The sequence below is a fragment of the Netta rufina genome, assembly GCF_964035555.1.
Source record: "Netta rufina genome assembly, chromosome: Z".
Taxonomy (NCBI): Eukaryota; Metazoa; Chordata; class Aves; order Anseriformes; family Anatidae; genus Netta; species Netta rufina.
The window spans coordinates 79,330,846-79,349,759 of record NC_140126.1 but is presented as its reverse complement, the minus strand read 5'-3'; the positions used below and the strand labels follow the sequence as shown (position 1 = coordinate 79,349,759).

General features: G+C 43.1%; 1 pseudogene across 1 annotated transcript; it reads left to right on the top strand.

Annotated features, from left to right (window-relative positions):
* Nucleotides 1–623: 623 nt before the first annotated feature.
* LOC311221552 (delta-1-pyrroline-5-carboxylate synthase-like) lies at nucleotides 624–18,554 on the top strand (annotated as a pseudogene). Its single transcript has 11 exons — nucleotides 624–722; nucleotides 1,191–1,335; nucleotides 3,587–3,660; nucleotides 3,888–3,993; nucleotides 5,095–5,321; nucleotides 13,338–13,475; nucleotides 13,585–13,780; nucleotides 14,024–14,145; nucleotides 15,916–16,102; nucleotides 17,648–17,734; nucleotides 18,352–18,554. The product of its transcript is annotated as a delta-1-pyrroline-5-carboxylate synthase-like (transcript).
* Nucleotides 18,555–18,914: the final 360 nt, after the last annotated feature.

Here is an 18,914-nt window from a genome sequence, read left to right as displayed (position 1 = left end):
TGCTCATTAGCTCTATCTGAAACGTGTGCCCAGGCAGCGCTGCACAAAGTTGTGCCATCAGACTTAAAAAAAAAAAAAAAAAAGGCCCACAGCACAACAGCTGCTGCTCCTTCTGCTCTCTTTCTACTTTCTTGTGCTTTGCCCCTTCCCTTTCCCAGGTGACTGGGCTTGGGTGCTGGGCGCGGCCAAACGGTATATGAGCCCCAGGTATGCCATCAGAGAGCTCCTTCTGCCTGGGCTGCTCTTTGGGGTAAGTGCTTTGTTTTTCCTTCAGTCAGTTGCAGGGCTCTTTAGGTGGGTCAGAGTCTACGGACGGACTGATGCGTTTCCAAGTAGAGAGCGGTACGCACGTCTTTTTGAGGTGACAGCTAGTAGGATCTGTTAGAATAAACTAATGTAGTACCAGGTGCCTTTATTGCATGCAGTTCTTTCTCAGGTGAGTCACTGTTACGGCACGTTTACGGGTAGGATGTCAATGTTAGTTTGTGTGTTTGCTCTGCTGTGTCTGTGGGGACACGCTGTGCTTGGCTGGGAACCTGGGGCGGAAGTGATGTCAGGGCCTGTCTTCAATCAGGGCGGAAGCACTGTGTGATTGGCTTGGAGGAAGCCAGGGCAGAAGCAGCATGCAGGGCTTGCCGGCGCCATGGGCAGAAGCTGTCGGGGCAGGCCGGGACGCCGAGGAGGGGTGGCGCAACGAGGCTGGTGGTCGGTGGCGCGCCACGGTGGGCTGGATAGGGAGGGGGCGAGGCGGCGGGTGGTTGGTGGCTTCTGTGGAAATGGCCCTTGTGCGGGGTGGGGGCGGTGCATTCAGAGGAACCTTGACAGGCTGCAGATAGGGGCAGGCAGGAACCTTTTGAAGTTCAGGAGAGGGAAATGGCAAGCCCTACCCCTAGGGAGGAACAACTCTATTGAGCAGCACTGGATATCTGGGTACTAAATAAGCATTTCTTCATGGAAGGGGTGGTTAGGCATTAGAACAGGCTGCCCGGGGAAGTGGTGGAGTCCCCATCCTTAGAAGTATTCAAGAGACGTGTGGGCACAGCACTTAGGGATATGATTTAGTGGTAGCATTAGGTTGATGCTTGGACTTGATGGTCTTAAGGGCTTCTTCCAACATAAGAATTGTTGTTGAGGATGGGGATTCAACTAACAAGTGCATTTTTGGGAACTGGCTCTCTCCTTCACTGTAGGTGACAGCAGCTTTGTGGGCCCTGCGAGGAGGCACCTCTGTAGTGATTGCAAATGGAGTCCACCCGAAAATCTCGGGTCATGTCATCACAGATATTGTAGAAGGGAAGAAAGTTGGAACTTTTTTTTCAGAGGTAAGACCTGCAGGTGAGTACGGAAGTAATATGTACGCTGGGAGCAGTAGAGATTCCCTGGCAGTTTAGGGTTGAAATTTGGCTAGGCCTGCCTGTTCAACAAATGGGAAACTATGCTCTGCTTGACAAGCGGCTTTGGAAAGGTAAGTTTCAATGTTGGAATGGAACATCTTGAATCCTCTGCTTGGGTTCCTTCCAGCTGATGACTTGCTGCATCAGCCTTGCATTCAGAGAACTAAGTAGAATTTGTCTTGTTTTCAGTCTTAGAGGTTATCGTCTCTTATTGATGATTTCAGGGTGAAAGCATGCATATAGAATGTAGTGCTGAACTAAGATAGTGTGCGGTTTCATGTTTTATCCTAGGTTCTTCTTATGACTCAGTCTTTTGTTACTGTATGTAGCAATGTTTTCCTGCCTGTGTGTTGCTGTGACAATGTAACAAGGGCCGCAGAAAGTCAGACCAAAGATCTGTGATCTTAGCAGAATAGAACAAGTATAGAGTGATACTCGTGACTTGCACTGTAAGACAAGCAAATGCCTTGGAGTATAAAAATGCTAAATGGATTTCTTGTAAAAATTGGCCATATCCTTTGGACCCAGGTAAACACTTAGCATCCATGGGTCACAGGAGTCACGAGCCTTAACCAGGTATTGTGTGTAAACTCTGGAGCTAGCACTATGTGAAGAACTGCTTGCTTTACTTTGTGTGTGCTTGTGGGCAGGAGGAGTGAAAGTTGCTTCCTGCTGGCTTTTGATGCCCCCACCTTCTGTATGGAAAGAGAACATGGGTGATCGATCTCTGTTCAACTTCTATGATGAGACATTGTCTTTTCCCTCATTGCTTTTTCACATGAAAAAGGTGTTTTCTTAGTCCTTTTCTACAGAAACTGTTCCAAAGATCTGTCGATCCCTGTTTCTCTTGGCTGAAACTGTTTTTATTCTACTGTGACCTTTTCAAGGTGAGCGAAAATAAAAGTTTGTGTAGCGTCCGAGATGCAAGTGAACCTTCAGTTTATGAGATAGCAAGGCTAACTTTGAGTTTTGATTAGATTGTGGATGGTTTTTGTTGCCTTTCCCAGGCCTTCTCCAAAAGCTTAAACAGGGAAGTTGCTGTTCAACGCTGATGAGCATTGAAGTGATGTTTTCATAGGATTATGTGCACTACCAAGGCCTGATTTCCCCTTTTGTCTCTGCATTGCTTCATGTTTATCTGCTGTGAATTGTACTTGCTATTTTGTTGCATAGTGGCTGCAAAGGAATCACAGGCTGGTTGAGGTTGAAAGGACCTCCAGAGGTCACGTGGTCCAACACCCCTTTTGTGTTCAAAGAACACAAAAATACACGCCACATTATAAAGTATGACCTTGCTTTAAAAAGCTGTTTTAACAGTCCTTCATTAAGTCTTATTAATCAAGTGTCCCCTAGTTCTTTTCTTACGCTTCCCACTATACCTCCTGTTATTTTCCTTACCGTGGGAATTCCTGCTCTGGCAATTTCTGTAGGACACTTCTTGAATAGAAGTCCGGGCATATTAGTCACATGCCAAGTCATCTGTTCTACAGACAATTTCAAGAGTTAAAAGTGAAAACGTAGCTTATCCAGGAGCTCCTTGAGAACTCCTTAGTGAAATGCTGCCTGAGCCTTTTGACTTGTTCCTTCAGTTTCTGTTTCAAAACTTGTTCTGTATCATTTCAGTTTGAGATGGATTCTTTGACATCCGTGCCAAGAAAAAAACCTCTCCTCTGTAGGAGCCCTTCAACGTACACAGAGCGGAGAGAGAGCAGCTATTGTGCAAGCTGTTGCTGAGGCTGGTTTTGGCTTCCTGTATTGTTTGCACATTCCCAGGTTGTTTTGCAATCTTTTCTCTTTTCAGTAGTTATGTAATTAAACTTTTTCAAAGGATGCCTTCCTTTTTTTGCAGTAGCCTCCCACTCCCTGAGATGTAGCTGTCCTTGTATTCTTTTGCTCTTTGTCAAGTCTTCTTGATACAGGTTGTATACTTGTTTGTCCCCTACGACATGGATGATCTTACTGAATCTCTGTGATGCCTTGAAAAGGGCTATGCTCGGGGACCGTGGCAGCATTTTGGTATCTGATACAGATTTTCCTGTTGTGGCATACAGTAAACTTCTTTGATATGTCTCTTAAGACCGTACCTGTTTTTCTGCTTTGAGTAAGGAGTTGAAAGTTGAAAGGTTAGTGTTCATTTCCTTCCACCTTTGTCTGCATGTCTTGTGGTTGTGTGTGTGTGTTTGTTTTGGCAGGCCCTACAGTAGAGCAGCAGGGTGGAATGTCTCGAGCCGGTAGCAGGACGCTGGCAGCTCTGCAGCCTGAGCAGGTGAGAGAACAGTATGTTCTCGCTCTTTAAGGCTGTGAACATGTGGCAAGTTTTAAAATACAGGTTTATAACACAAATGGGTCCTGGAAAAAATCAGCTGGCTCCAAGTATTCAGGGCATCAAGCCAGTGAGAAGATGTGTCAGTAGGAATGAGCTGAAGTGAGCCAGATGTCAAACACCATGGAGTTCGTGTAAGAATGCAGTTCAGACACTTTTCTCTTTCAGAGAGCAGAGATTTATTTTTTTTTTATCATCTCGCTGACTTATTAACTGATCAGAGAGAAGAAATTCTCTTGGCAAACAAAAAGGACTTAGAAGAAGCTGAAAATAAAGGTAATATTACGGGTCCTTTCATGGAACACCTGTTGTCATGAGCTTTTCTGGGCCTCAAAGGAAAGGAGCAGAACAAGAGTAGTCTGTCACCTGCAATTGGATATTATGGCCGTCACAGATTAGGGAACCCAGGACTTTGAGAGCTTGTCAGTGTAAGCAGCTGCAGCTTCCGTAAGAGCTGTCTCTATCAGAGAAGATGGAGAGAGAGGCCTTTGAAAGCAGCAACCCACAGCATTGTTTAAAAAACTAAAAATAGAACAGTGTTTTCTTTTGCCAAAGGAGGCTCACTTTAGAAATTAAATCTAGCAAGTATCTTCCCTGTTATCATCATGCATGAAATAGCATGAATATTCTCCTGGGCTGGTTAACGTAATGTTTGGCCCCTGTGGGGAAGGTTGTTACTTAAAAATGATGCTTTCCAGAAAGAACCACCTTACCTTCTGACTGAGGAAAGTACAGTTCAGGCAGCACAGACTAAATCCATTCTTTTGTGTAAGAGTGGTGCGTGAGGAAGCTGGTCTCGGGTTAGAAAATGTGTGGAACTGGCGCATCACGAATTGTAAAGTTCAGTAAAAGACATACGGCAACCATTTTGTACTGAGGAGAATGCCTGGAGGGACATTTCTGAGTAAACTTCCTACCTGAACGTGTTCAGACTAGAAAACTCCGGCAGCTCTTGCCCAATCTGAAATGCTATGCGTTCCTTTGCTCTTTGGGATTTCTATCTGTGAAATAGAAAGAGGCAATTAGTGCGCAAACCTTCCAGGAATATTGCAAGGGTAGAAATTGGTAAGAAATTCAGGTACACGGTTGTGTAACGGTACTAGAAATAGGACAAACTTTGTCTTTGCGGATGTTACTTCATATACAAATCATTCATATCGTATTAGGTGTATATGTGATGGTAGGTGAAAGCGTTGTCAAATTGGAGCAGTTTGATTGTAGCTACTAAACTTAATGCTTTACATTGTTCATCTTAGGTAGGTTTCTTGCTGCGGCGTGGGAAACAGCGGCTTTTTTTCCTGGTTTGACCATTAGGTCACTTTTTCTTGAAACTAGCCAGATAAATCTATCTTGAGCGCAATTTTTTCTTTCTTCTAGGAAGATTGGCACTTCCTTTGTTGAAACGTCTCAGTCTGTCTACATCAAAGCTGAACAGCTTGGCTGTTGGGCTCTGTCAGATTGCAGCATCTTCACAGGACAGCGTCGGCAGCATAGTTCGGAGAGCACGCATAGCAAAAGATCTAGAGTTGGAGCAGGTGACAGTGCCTGTTGGGGTCTTTCTTGCGATTTTTTTGAGTCCCGTCCAGACTGACTGTCTCCCACAGGTATGTGAGGAGGGCAGAGAGATCTTTGATAACAAAAGTGTATTTCTACTGGTGAGTTATTGGAAGGCTGCAAGAAGTCTTGCCTCAAAAGACTTCTGCTTATATTCTTCTGAAATGAATTCTGCTGTAATCCCATTTTTTTTTTCTACAGAAAACTACAGTCTTCTTGGGACTTGCTTGTGCAATGCTGAGAGTTATTCAGCGTTGGGTTTTGATACCCAACGTAGAGAAGGAGTTAGCTTACATTCAGGTGGTGCAATTTCTGCCTGTGTCTTATCACATAGCTTCCCTGCTTAACTTGCAACTTACAAGGCTCCTACCAATGAGCACTTTTCTGTCCATGCTGACTACAGCTGGATTGCAGGCTACGATTAAACATCAAATGTTTAATATAGGTCGTTAATAACAAACTGCAACTGTTAAGAATATATGCTGACAAGATCAGCACGAAGTAGAAGTTCTAGGCTCTGAGTGGTCTGTCCCATACTGATACTGCATGTTTGCACTGAGGCAGAATGATATCTTTCCACAAGCGTGTAAAAGCTAAGTCTAGGCTCTTACTGCCGGTATCTTTAGCAAGACTGATTGAGCATTTCTCTAACATATGAGCAAGTATTTGAGGAGCAAGGGATGGGTATGGGCACTTAAAAAGAGACTGCCGAAGGGCAGCTTCACAACTGAATTTTGTGAGTGTTTGTCCTCGTTTCATACTGAAGGGGAGTCTGCTCTAGGCAAAGTTCATGTGAAAGGAAAAGGCAGTAGTCTCCCTTTCTGCTATTATTGCTTCCTTGCTGCTCGCTCTGTTCTTCACAGAAAACCAGTGTGTTTCCTTGCCAAATTCTAGTCTGCCTTCCTAGACTCCAGCCTTTGCCTCCTGGGTGTCTTGCCTTGCCTAGCCAAAGTCTCCCATTCTCCTCTTCTTTATCTCATTTGTTTTATCAGGCTGATTCTTACTGGCTTCCCACCCTCAACCCCCCCTCCCCCCCCCCAACCTTTCTTTTTTTTTTTTTCTTTTTTACAGACTTAGGATGGCTTGTCTTGTTACTTTTCTTCCTGCCAGCCCCCATCCTCAAGTTCTCCGATGTAACTTCAGAGGATCATCTTTGATACCTCTGCATCTGAATAATATGGTTTCTCTCCCATGCTGTAGCTGATAGTAGGATGGACTCTGAGTGCAGAGGAGAGGTTGCTTCCTCCATAGTTTACTATTGCATCTCATACTGGTTTGGGTAAGCAATTACCGAGGAAATTTGACTTCTCCATGGAGTAGTGTGTGCCTGATAGCTAGCTGGAGATAGCATACACGGAATTGAGTCAGTGCTCAGAGTTCAGTCTTGAGTTGCAGTAAAGGTGAAACAATCGCAGACTAACAGTTTACCTTCTAGTGAGCTGCGAAGCGAGTGCGGAGTTCCGATCCGCGGTTGCGTATTCTCCGTGAGGGGAGCGGCCGGAGACGAACGAAGTGCGTGACAGACCAAAAAGAAGTGCTGTTTTCACCAAGTTTTGATTGGTGGTGCCCAATATGTGGGCCTGGCAGTGTATCTTGTGATCCTATTTTTGCTCTTAAATGCTTTGAGTGTGACAAGAAAAAAGGCGGGAGCATTATCTAAGTAACTAACAGTTTAGAAGTGTTGGTGTATTTGCTGTGGCGTTTGGTCAGTTTGCCAAGTACTGGAGAGGTGGAGGGGGCTGACTGATTATCAAAGCGGTAGAACGGAGAGAGTCCTTTCTGTGGTGGTTTGGGCTTGAGCCCTGGCAATTTGGTAAGAAGGGGGAGAGTGAATTTATTTAGGTGTCAATGCCTTTTTAAATGGTATTTATTGACGGATACACAGGAGTGATTCCTTGTTTTGTATGGGCTTATTAAGAAAGTGCATGAGAAAACTTGGCATTTGGCTCGAAATTCGGTCCTGTTGAAATGTAAATTTTGTGGAAAAGGTGGTAATGTTTGTCTAGAAGATGAAAGGCTGAGTGCTTCAGCTCTTTTCCTGAAGTTCCATGGATTTATGATTGGAACATGGAACGGGGCTCCTTAATAGCCTGAAATAGTAAAGTTTGTATGCGGGAAGAGGCATTTAATCCCAGAGAACTGGGACATTTGGGAAGAAGATTAGGAAAAGATAGTAAAAACCCACAGTAAAAAGGTTTGCGTGGAAATTGAAACAAAGGACAGTAACTAATAAGGAATAGTAATAAATAAATAAAAGGGAATGGAAAATCAAAGAAATGAGTAATATCCAAAACAAAGATGTTTTAAAGAAAGCCTCCTTGGGTGCACACTGGCACATTCAAAGGATATTGTTAGAACTGGGAGCGCAGAAAGGAAGAGGACTTCCACTAAGTATTGCAATCAGTGGTGGCCACTATATAAGCTAAATGGCCACTTTATGGATCAGTCGACTATAACACTATCTGGCAATTCATGTTTTTGAGGAGAGAAGGAAAATAGGATGAAGTGTAGTATACTGATACGTTGTTTCAGCATCTTGGAGAGAAAAGGAGTGGAATTAATTGGCCCTTGACTGAGCCTTTGGTGTTGGCGTGAGAAAAGTACAGGCTGGAGAAAGATAAAGGAAGCGTTAAAAGAGTTGTCCCCGGTGTTAAAGGTGTGACATGTAGTATTTAACAGAGCCATTTGAAGTTGAATGAGCAGGGAAGGAGGATGTAGGAATGTTAATAGTTCTGCCTCAGCAGGAAGCTGTGTGTTTTGTTTTTTTTTGTTTTTTGTTTTTTTTTTAAATAGCAAAACAGATTACACAACGTTGCTTAACTTGTCAGAAGATAAATAAGAAAGTGTTTTGACAAGCAGCCACGGGAGGGAGAAAAACAGCTTACAGGCCTTTTGAGAAAGTACAAGTTGATTTCACTGAATTGCCCAAGGTAGGGAGGATAAAATATCTATGGGTAATAGCAGATCATTTAACACAATGGGTAGAAGCTTATCCTGTAGCTCGAGCTATGGCACAAATGGTGGTAAAAGCTCTATTAGAACACCTGATACCTAAATATGGGATAATCCAGTACATTGCTTTTGATCAGGGCACACACTTTGCTTCTAAAATAATAAAATTATTATGTCAATCATTAGGTATTCAGTGGGAATACCATACTCCGTGGCACCCACAAAGCTCAGGGAAAGTAGAAAGATTGAATCAAACACTAAAACAACACTTGGCTAAATTAATGATCGAGACACAAATGCCCTGGATGAATGCTTACCATTGGCACTTTTAAACATAAGAACTAAACCACACAGTGAGACCGGATTATCGCCATATGAAATGTTATATGGTATGCCTTATTCTCAAGGGATGCGTCTAGGGAAAATGTAGTTGAGGAGCGTAGCATCTAGAAATACGTAATTACCATTGGAAGGAGGTTACAAGAGCTAAGAGAAATTGGAATGATGGCTCAAACACCACCTTTAGGATTTGCTATTCATAAGATACAACCAGGAGACAAGGTCTTAATAAAAACCTGGAGGGAAGAATCATTGAGCCCCCGATGGGAGGGACTGTAAGTAGTAAGTTTTACTTACTACTGAAACAGCTGTGAGAACAGCGGAAAGGGGTTGGATCCACAGATCCAGAATAAAAGGACCAGTAACGACCGAAACCTGGAGGGTTGAGTCCACTCCTGGGGAACTGAAACTAAAGCTAAAGAAGAACTAATATTCTGGCAATGAGGCTCTGCATGAATTAAGGACGCCAAATAAAGGGGACAAGCCTAAAGGGAGGAAAGGGAGAAGGCAAGACCGGGGCAGGACCCTCCACTGCAGTGTGTATGGTCTACCGAGGGAGGCGATGGGTATTGACTGCCGAGTGAGAGGGCCTCGACCGGACTTCTCCCACACTAAGGTGAGGTTGTCCCGAGAAAATAACGTAAGAACTTTTCTTTTTAAACCCATATAAAATTGTGATTCATTTTCCAGGAGCTGGATCACCCCGGCAGGCTGAACGGTATCCCAAGCCCAAATTGACCCTGAAAGTGGGCCCAACCCCTTGATTGAAGGCGTCTTGCCTATTATGATCCAGCTACATGGGCAGAAGACGGATCCTGGGGCTATAGGACCCCAATATGTATGCTTAATAGAATAACTAGGTTACAAGCTGTAATGGAAATAGTTGTAAATAAAACCGGAGGTGCGCTTGGCTTAATTGCAAAGCAAAATACCAAGATGAGGACTACTTATCTACTTCTGTATCAAAATCGCTTAGCTTTGGATTATTTACTAGCACAAGAAGAAGTCTGTGGAAAATCTAACCTTAGTAATTGCTGTTTAGAGATTAATGATGAAGGTGTTTCTTCCTAGTAGCTGGTAGAATGCTACGTTTTGGTTTAGGATGAGAAGAGCGCTGATAACATGCTGATGTTTTAATTGTTGCAGAGCCGTGCTTACACCAAGCCAAGGACGTTTCAGCTTCTCACTGTCCTGCCAGCGAGCAGGCTGGGGGTGCAGCAAGAGCTGGGAGGAGGGCTGGACTGCTCGGGGTTAGGCTGGGCATCGGACAGCTGGGCATCAGCGGTGGTGAGCAATTGCATTGTGCATCACTTGTTTCATACACATGAGTAGTAGTAGAACTATCATCATTATTGTCATTGTCATTATTATTATTTATGATTATTTATTATTGTTATTTTCTTGTCTTTATCTCACCTCACAGGCTTCACTTTCCCATTTCTCTCTCCCATCCCAGAGAGGGAGGGGGTGAGGTGAGTGAATGGCCGTGTGGTGTTTAGCTGCCAGCTGGGTTAAACCACAACAGAAAGAAAAGCTGTAAATGAACTTGTAAAAGAAGTGAAGAAGATTGCACACGTCCCAGTTCAAACTTGGAATGGAATCGATCTAAGAAGATTATGGGAGGGGGCGTTATGGGCAGTGATTGTTTTGCTAAAATGAGGATGGTTGTATTGTGGATATGTGGAGAATTGTTAATAATTCCATGTTTAATACCTTCTATTACCAGGCTGATACACTCCAGTTATACAAGGAATGCAAATATCTGCAGTACCTGTTGTGGGAATAGGAATGTTGTTTTTGCAGAGTTACGTTGTTTAGAGGGCAGGAATGTGGTACTGAGAGATGCTTACAGTGATAAGAAAGCTTAGCAGGCGACCTTGTAAAATGCAGACAACCAGACTTCTTAGGACAATTAGGTGAAAATCACGGTGTCAAGTCAGACAAGTGAAGAAACATTACCTCTCCAAGCAGTAAAAATGTCAAAAGAACTTTGAAATTTAACAGGCCGGCAAGTGAAGGCCATGCATTGTTTGTGAAGCATCGGATAGATGGTGAACCTGGATTACCCAGTCAGTGGGGAAACAGGGGAGGGTCCTGTCATCAAAAAGTATATAAACTGTGTTTTGGAACTAGTAGGTGCGCTCTCCTGCTTGTGGGGCGCCCGCCATTGCAATCGCGAACAAATTACTTCTTCACTGAGATCCTCGCCTGAGCCTAAGTTACTGGCTACGGAGTTTCTCACACTGTTGACCCAGAACCAGGGAGAAGAGAAAACCCATTGCCTGACGATAATAAAAAGAAAAGAATATCCAAAATTGATACCAATTTGGCAAGTATTGACTCGATTGGAAAGGAAAACACGGATCAATACCATGAAAAAGGAGATGGGGGACTGTGAAATATGTTCATCTGATTCGTGTCAATATGGAACAATGCTAGGGCCTCATAATGAAATGTGACCTTCTGTCTTACATCCCCTTGTATAAATAACCACAAGTCCAAGAGAAACAGAGTGGTTAGTGTATATAGTTCTTGTATCTTGCAAAAGAATGGTCTAGCAGTTTGTGTTGATAGAGGGTTTGAAGGGTAAACCTTGAGACTCGGGTCTGGGAGATAAGAGAATAGGGGGGAGTTTTTTGAGATAACTGCTGACTATTGCATGAGACACAACTTTCTGGCATCTGGCCCAGAGACTACTAAATAAGGGGGGTGGGGGGAAGCTGAAGAACGACCGAAGGACAAAACTTGTGAGGAAGACTACGAGCCTTCAGTATGAGCGACCCCCAGAGGGACCACTGGAGACTGATACGCATGCATCCGTGGGATGGTTCGGGTTCTGGGAAACTAATTATAATACCCCTGCCTTTTCCAAAAGTGGTGATGAATATGTATTAGCCTAGGAGCATAAAAACCAGCCGCCTGATGTAACTGGTGTGCGTCTTCGTGGAGCAGAGACTCCCAGCGCACCCAGTGCTGTTTGCTTACCTCTGTTCCTTTAATAAATTGTAAACTTTGATTGTAACCCTGTTTGGGACTCGGTCATTTATAACAATATACAATAGCATGTTTGTCTCTAGTACTTACAAGGCGAAGTTCTGAGATCATATTTCACAGACTGCTTCTTACAGATTTCAAGAAATCCGATTGTTCTGAAGTACAGCCGTGCTCTATTACTATCTAAAGGGAACAAACTGTTTTCAAACCCATTACAGATTGGATGTTTTTTATTTATTTAAATAAGCTTGTCTCTGCAGCTTTCCTTCGTGATGCTGATCTTCGGAGAGGCAGATTGTTAACAAGATACAATCAAATTGCATTTTAATGTCTAGTTTTGTATGTTAAAGACGCACAGTATCTGGGTACAGCAAGGTTCCACTAAATGACAAGGATCTTTCTGAAGTATTCCTTATTTTTTCAGTATTCTTTTCAAATTGTGGACAGCAGGATGAGGTAGAATATCAAACACGGTGACTGTTTTTTACCCAGAGGACACTAGTAGGGAAAAGGAGTTGGTCTGAGTTGACCTTGACATGCTTAAGGGGTTGGTACATGAGAACCTCGTGAAGTTCAAGAAGGCTAAGTGCAAGGTTCACCACCGTCATCAAGGCACTCCCAAGAATGAATGCAGGCTGGTTGATGAGTGGATTGGGAGCAGCCCTGCAGAGAAGGACTTGGGAGTGTTGATGGATGAAAAGCTCTACATGAGGCAGCGATGTGCAGTTGCAAACCAGAAAGCCAGCCGTATCGTGAGCCACATCAAAAGTATGACCAGAAGGTCCAGGGAGGTGATTCTCGCTCTCTACTCCACTCCTGTGAGGCCCCACCTGCAGTGCTGCATTCAGCTCTGGGGACTCCAACATAAGAAATAAATGTGTTAGAGCAGGTCCAGAGCAGGGCCACGAAGTTGATGAGGGCTGGAGGACATCTCCTATGAAGACAGGCTGAGAGAACTGGGGTTGCTTAGCCTAGAGAAGAGAGGGCTCTGAGGAGACCTTATAGTGGCCCTCTAGTACCTGAAGCAGGCTTCGGGTAAGCTGGGGAGGGACTTTTTGTCAGGGAGTGTAATGACAGGACAAGGAGTAATGGCTTTAAACTAAAAGGGTAGATGTAGATTAGAATAAAGGAAGAAATTCTTTACTATGGGTGGTGAGGCACTGGAACAGGCTGCTTGGGGAAGTTGTGAATGCCCCATCCCTGGAAGTATTGAAGGCCAAGTTGGATGGGGCTTTGAGCAATCTGGTCTAGTGGGAGGTGTCATAGAATCATAGAATGATTTGTGCTGGAAGGGAACTTGAAGGTCATCTACTCCCCCCTGCCATAGGCAAGGACACCTTCTGGTTATAAACGTAAAATCAGCGTGATAAAACAAAAGGCTTCTGTATAAGAGAGCACAAGTAAAATGTTCGTCGTAGGAAGAGCTCATTAGCTACTTCCAGCCAGAATGATTAGGGATAAGAGTTCTTGCATCTGAAATAGTTTTATACAGCTAGCGAATTTGTGCCAGAGCCTATGTTCAGGGTTTCCTTTGACTTACTGCAGTCTCCCTTTGCCAGTAGTACCCTGAAGCTCAAGTTTGTTTCTGAAACGTTAAGATACTTCATTTCTGGAGTTACACGTTCTGACTCGGAAAAAATTCTTGGTGCTGTATACTAATATTGAGTAAGTCAGCAGAATGCAAAATCCTGTTCTTACTCTATTTTGCAGATGTTATTCTCCCAGAGGAGTCAGATCACTTTGTTGTTGTTGTTGTTGTTGTTTTAATTCCCTTCTGGCAGGTGTCTTCTTTGGCCATAGCTAGCGGAAATGGCTTGCTAATAAAAGGAGGGAAAGAGGCAGCATACAGCAATCAAATCCTTCATCATCTGACTCAAGAAGCACTCTCCATTCATGGAGTCAAAGATGCAGTGCAAGTAGTAAGTGTCTAGAATTAAAGCAACAACTTTTGTGCTGTAGCATGTAGAAAAAGCACAGGCAGAGCTTGAGAATTCAGGCCATTGACTGTTTGTGTCACAACTTTCACGTGTGAATACAAGCAAGGAAGTGGAAGATGTCTGCCATTTGGAGAAGCTGGTAGATCTAATCATTCCACATGGTTCATCCCAGCTAGTCAGGAATATCCAGAAAGCTGCTAAGGGAATTCCAGTGATGGGACACGGTGAATGGATCTGTCATGTGTATGTGGACACAGATGCCAGCGTGGAGAAGGCCACATGAATAAGTAAGCTGTGAGAGGGTGACTTGGATACCATGAGTGTAACTGAACTACACATTTGGAATATGTGGTATGGTTATAATATTATGTTATTATTATTATTATTATTATATTAATATATTATTATTATATTATATTAATATATATATATTAATATATTATTATAACCATAGGTAATAATAATTCACATGCTCTTCAAATTCTTTGTCATAAATGTTACGTAACCAATTGTTTACTCTTAAACCTCAGTCAGAGACTCGAAGTGTGAATATACTGCTGCCTGTGATGCTCGGGAAACACTCCTAATTCACTGAGACCTGCTGAGAACCCCGTTGTTTGATCAGATCATAGACACGTTGAGAGTAGAACAGGTTAGTCATTTATACTTGTGTTGGCTTTTGTTTTGTTTTATTTACTTGTTGTTCATTTTAGGAGCCCTTGGTTTTGCTGACATAGCCCTATGTAGTTTTATGATAACATAACACTTACGTTACCCACATGTCTCTTTGTACACCTTTGTACTCTTTTCGGAGAGCTTTCTTGGCTTCTCCATGCAACCCCAAGCTTTTGCATAGAAACGATCTGCAAGCAGCTTCTTTGGGGTGGCTGCATGCCATTGCTGGGATACAACTACTTCCTTTTACATAGAAAAAAATCATTCTCTGCCTTGGGAGAGCATTTCCCCAACCCTTTCTCTACTACTCTTAATTCTGACTTACTGGCTGGCAACCTCCCGGACCCAAATACTATTCTGATTAAATCTATTAACTTACCTTCTTACCTCAGTCGTTTCCCATTTTATGTTTCTCCTCCTCTAATCTGCTTCATCCACATATTTTGAACATTTTGTCTCACTTGCCTTTATTCCCACCCATTTTCCCGCCCATTATTTCCCCCTCCCACTGTTCCACAGGAACAAAGGCCACTGTCCTACATAATTGCTTTGACATGCGTAATGTTTTGTAGCAGAGATGCATCACGAGAGAAATATTTGTGAAGTACTTAAATTACACTTAAAACATGGATTTTTCACATAGCATTTCCATTTGGCAAATAGTGTATACAAGCAGTGATTGATGCAGGAAAACATGGTAAAATAGGTCATGTTCCGATAATGTTAAAGTCATATTAAGAGAAGCTTGCCAGATAGCTAGTCAGGAGCAAGTCCTCACTCGCTTGTGTTTTCTTTTTGTCTTTTTTTTTTTTTTTTAATGTCTGGTTTGGTTGTGTTTTGTTTTGTGTTTTTTTTTTTTCATAGAATACCCTGAGTTGCAAAGGACCCATGAGGACTACCAAGTTCAACCCCTAGCTCCACACAGGACCACCCAGAAATCAGACCATGCATCTTGGAGCGTTGCCCAAACACTTCTTGAATTCCAGCAGGCTCAGTGCTGTGACCACTGTCCTGGGAGCCTGTTCCAGTGCCCTGCCACCTCTTGGTGCAGAACCTTTCTCTAACGTCCAGCCTGACCCTCCCCTGTCACAGCTCTATGCCATTCCCTTGGGTCCTGTCGCTGTCACCTGAGAGAAGAGATCAGCACCTGCTCCTCCACTCCTCCCTCTCATTGTTAAGGTGTCTTAGCTGCTACGATTAAATTCAGAGATTGACGATGCATTAGATCTTCTTCATCAGGATCGTAAAATAACTGAAAGTCCTTGCCTTGTTTTGGGCCCAGTAACTCTTTTGTGTCTGAAACATACACTTTGGAGAGGGCTGGTGTCAGTTTACAAAAGAAAAGGATAAAAACAGGTAAGGTCTTTTGTAGGGGAGACTTGCAAACCTGGAAATATCTGCCTTCCTCGAAACTCCCCTCCCCTCATTTTATATTGCTGACTTTGACATTATATGGCATAGGCTATCCCTTTGGTTAAGTTTGAATCGGTTGTGGTTATGTGCTCTCCTAACTTTTAGCAGACCCTCGACCTTCTCACTGTGGGGGGAGAAGAGAAAGCCTTGGAATTGTGTGAGCACTGTTTAGCAACAGCCAAAACAGTGGTTTGTTTAAGGCAAAATGTAGCAGTATAGGGACTGCTATGAAAAAAATTAACTCTATCCTAGCTATACCCAGAACAACAAGCTGCACTTTTTGCCTGTTACGCATTGGTACAATCTACAGCACAAAATACTTCTGGTATTGCAGGTGAAGATTCATGCTGGCCCAAAGTTTGCCTCTTACTTGACGTTCAACCCCTCAGAAGTGAAATCTCTCCACGACGAATATGGGGATCTGGAGAGCTGCATTGAGGTTGTGGACAGTGTACAAGAGGGTGTCGAACATATCCACAAGTATGGAAGTTCTCACCTGGATGTTACCGTCACGGAGAATGGTTTGTGACCAATCTGTTCCCTTAAGCTTCTGCTTTGGTTTCACTGTGGGATCTTGTTATTAGCATAACTACTTACATTGCAGTAGTTTCTCTTATCTTGGTTCTGTAGTGAGCATAATCAGCTGGAACCCTATGAGCTAAATCTATCTGTAGTTGTGTTTAATTCAAGGAAAACATGTTGTGTGCCCTTATTCCAGGAGGTGAAGGCATGTGTTTGAGCAACTGGCCAACGACAAGTCAACGCATGCTCTTGTCAGGCAGATTGCTTTGTGTTCCTGTATTGTACAGACTTACCACATCAGACAGTTTTGCAGAAACATCTCCTGAATCCTGGAGACGTCTTTAGGCCTCCGAAGGAGGAAGAGGTGAGCTTCTATAGAGGGAATATGGGCTGTAAGAAAGATCAGACTATATACGTTTTGTCTTCCCAGGTTGCTTTTAAGCCTTGCAAACAAGGACCACAAGTGTTTTTCTCCATCTCTCCCAGTCCTTTATTTCCCAGTTCCGCATCTGTAGCGTAAAAGCTGCATGTATCTCAGTTCCCAGTTTCTTGCTCCTTTGATGCCGCGAACTTCTGTTCCTATGCGCCACTCTGTGCTTCTTCCACTCCTCTGCATGAGGTTTGAACACTCTGCCACTTCAAAACGTAGCTAGAACTGCTCCCAGCCAAAGGATGACTCTCCATACAAGGCTAAAACTTCTGAGAGTCAGCTACAGTAAGGTCATTTTGATTTGTGGCTCATCAGTGTGAGATTCAAGCAGGCATCTGTTTCTGTACCTTCTGCAGAAATTAAACGAGTAGCACCGAAAGGCATGCATTTGATACTGTAAGCCACTACCTGGTGCACTAGTGATTTACTTGGGTGTGTACTGGAGATAGAGTTCATCTTTAGCATTCGTCCCATTGCTCTGGGCAACTGACTTGCAGCTTACAGCCTTACAGAGAAAGGCATCCTCCAGAGTACTAAGGCTCGTACAACTCTGCTTGAGGTTGCTCCAGTCTCACATGTTCTGTGTTGAACTGGGTTAGTTAGCTGACTTCATGTGGTGTTTCGGCATTCTCTTTCCCAAATACTATTTTCAGTATAAACTTAATATAGGACTTTCCATTAATTTCCATTAATTCCATTATGATAGGACTTTCCATGTTCTTTATAGAACAGTTCCATGTATCCATTGAGATAATGTAGAGCTGAACATGTAGTTTAACTGTCTGACTGCAAAATGTAGCTCGGGGCTGCTGTCACTTCTTCCCAGTCATACAACTATCCCTGTTTGCGAGGTCTAGGCTGTAGTAAGAATTAGACGTCTTTTCACTTCTTGTCTTTGCAAGCTTCTTGTAATATTTATAGTTGTGTCTATGTGATAAACATATTACGAAGAAGGTGTGTATGAACATGCTTTAATCCAGGCTGTTAAATACTGTCTGATAATGTTGCAGGTGAAAGTTCTGTTATTGTATCTCTTCACGGTATGAGGCTGTGCCTATTGGACTGCATGATCACTCTGTACTGTATCCTATTTTCTTCTCTGCCTCTTTTTCAGAGAAAACAGTGGAGTTCTTCCTCCAGCATGTGGACAGTGCTTGGAATGCCAGTAACCGATTCTCTGATGGATAGAGATTTGTACTCTGTATGTGCCTGTGGTGTGCAGGCAGCTAAGCACCACAAAGCCGTTTGCTCCCTCAGCAGTGTGGGAGGAAGGAAAGACTGGAACAAAACTGAGTATCAGTTACCTAAGTAAAGAGGTGCACATACTAGGAAGTGCAGAAGACAAGGGAAACATTAATTCCTGAGGTAGAAACTACTAGAAATCGCTGTAGCAGGCTTGAACATGCAGTGCTCTGTGTGTTAAAAAATTGTGTTTAGGGTTTTATAAGATCACGCAATAGTCTGTTTAAGAAGAGGAAAAAGAAAAACAAAAAAGGATATAAGAATGGAATCCTGACTAATTTAGTTCTTATTGTTCAAAGGGTAAACCCTCAAACAAATGTACGATGTATGTAAGACACACGTAGCTTTCTGGCTTCTTTCTCTCTAAAAGTGAAGCTGAAACTGACAGAAGTATAAACATTCCAATTTAGAATAAAGCTCCTCTGATCAGAACAGGTAAAAATAACTTCTGACACTTGGGGAGGAGTGAAGGAAGGGAGGTGAATGACTGCTTCTACATAAAGATGCAGGGCTATATAGTACAAAGTTGAATATCTTCTGAGGATCAACTACCTTTACCTTGTGTGTTTTCTACAGGTGATGAAGTTGGAATTAGTACTTCTCGTATCCATGCACGCGAACCAGTGGGAATTGAAGGACTCTGAACTACAAAGTGGTTACTGACAGGGGACAATCATGTTGTTTCTGACTTCTCAGAGCACGGGAGCATGAAGTAGCCCCATGAGAGCCTACCTCTCCCTCAGAGAAATACCGAGTACATTGAGAAAACTCATCAATAAAATGTTTATTGAAGATGTTCAGGCTTCAGGGTACTCTTTGGGGAAAGAGATTTGCTTTTCGGCTCTGAGATCATTGTTCTTGGTCATTGTGCAGTACAATGAATATGAAGTGATCCCATCCGTGACACGCATTATTTGTTGCTGTCTCTTACTGTTTCCTTAGATAGTATCTGCAAACTGACCTTGCTTTTGCCAGAGAGGTTTCTTTAAAACATACAGATACCGTAAGGAAAAGTTGAAATATCTGCTGCGTTCTGTTCATGCCCTTGCTCCCCTCCAGCAAAGATGCCTGGTGGTAGAGTGTAATTTTTTTTCCCTGTCTTTAATCTGAACACCTGTCTTGGTGAACAAACTCGGTAG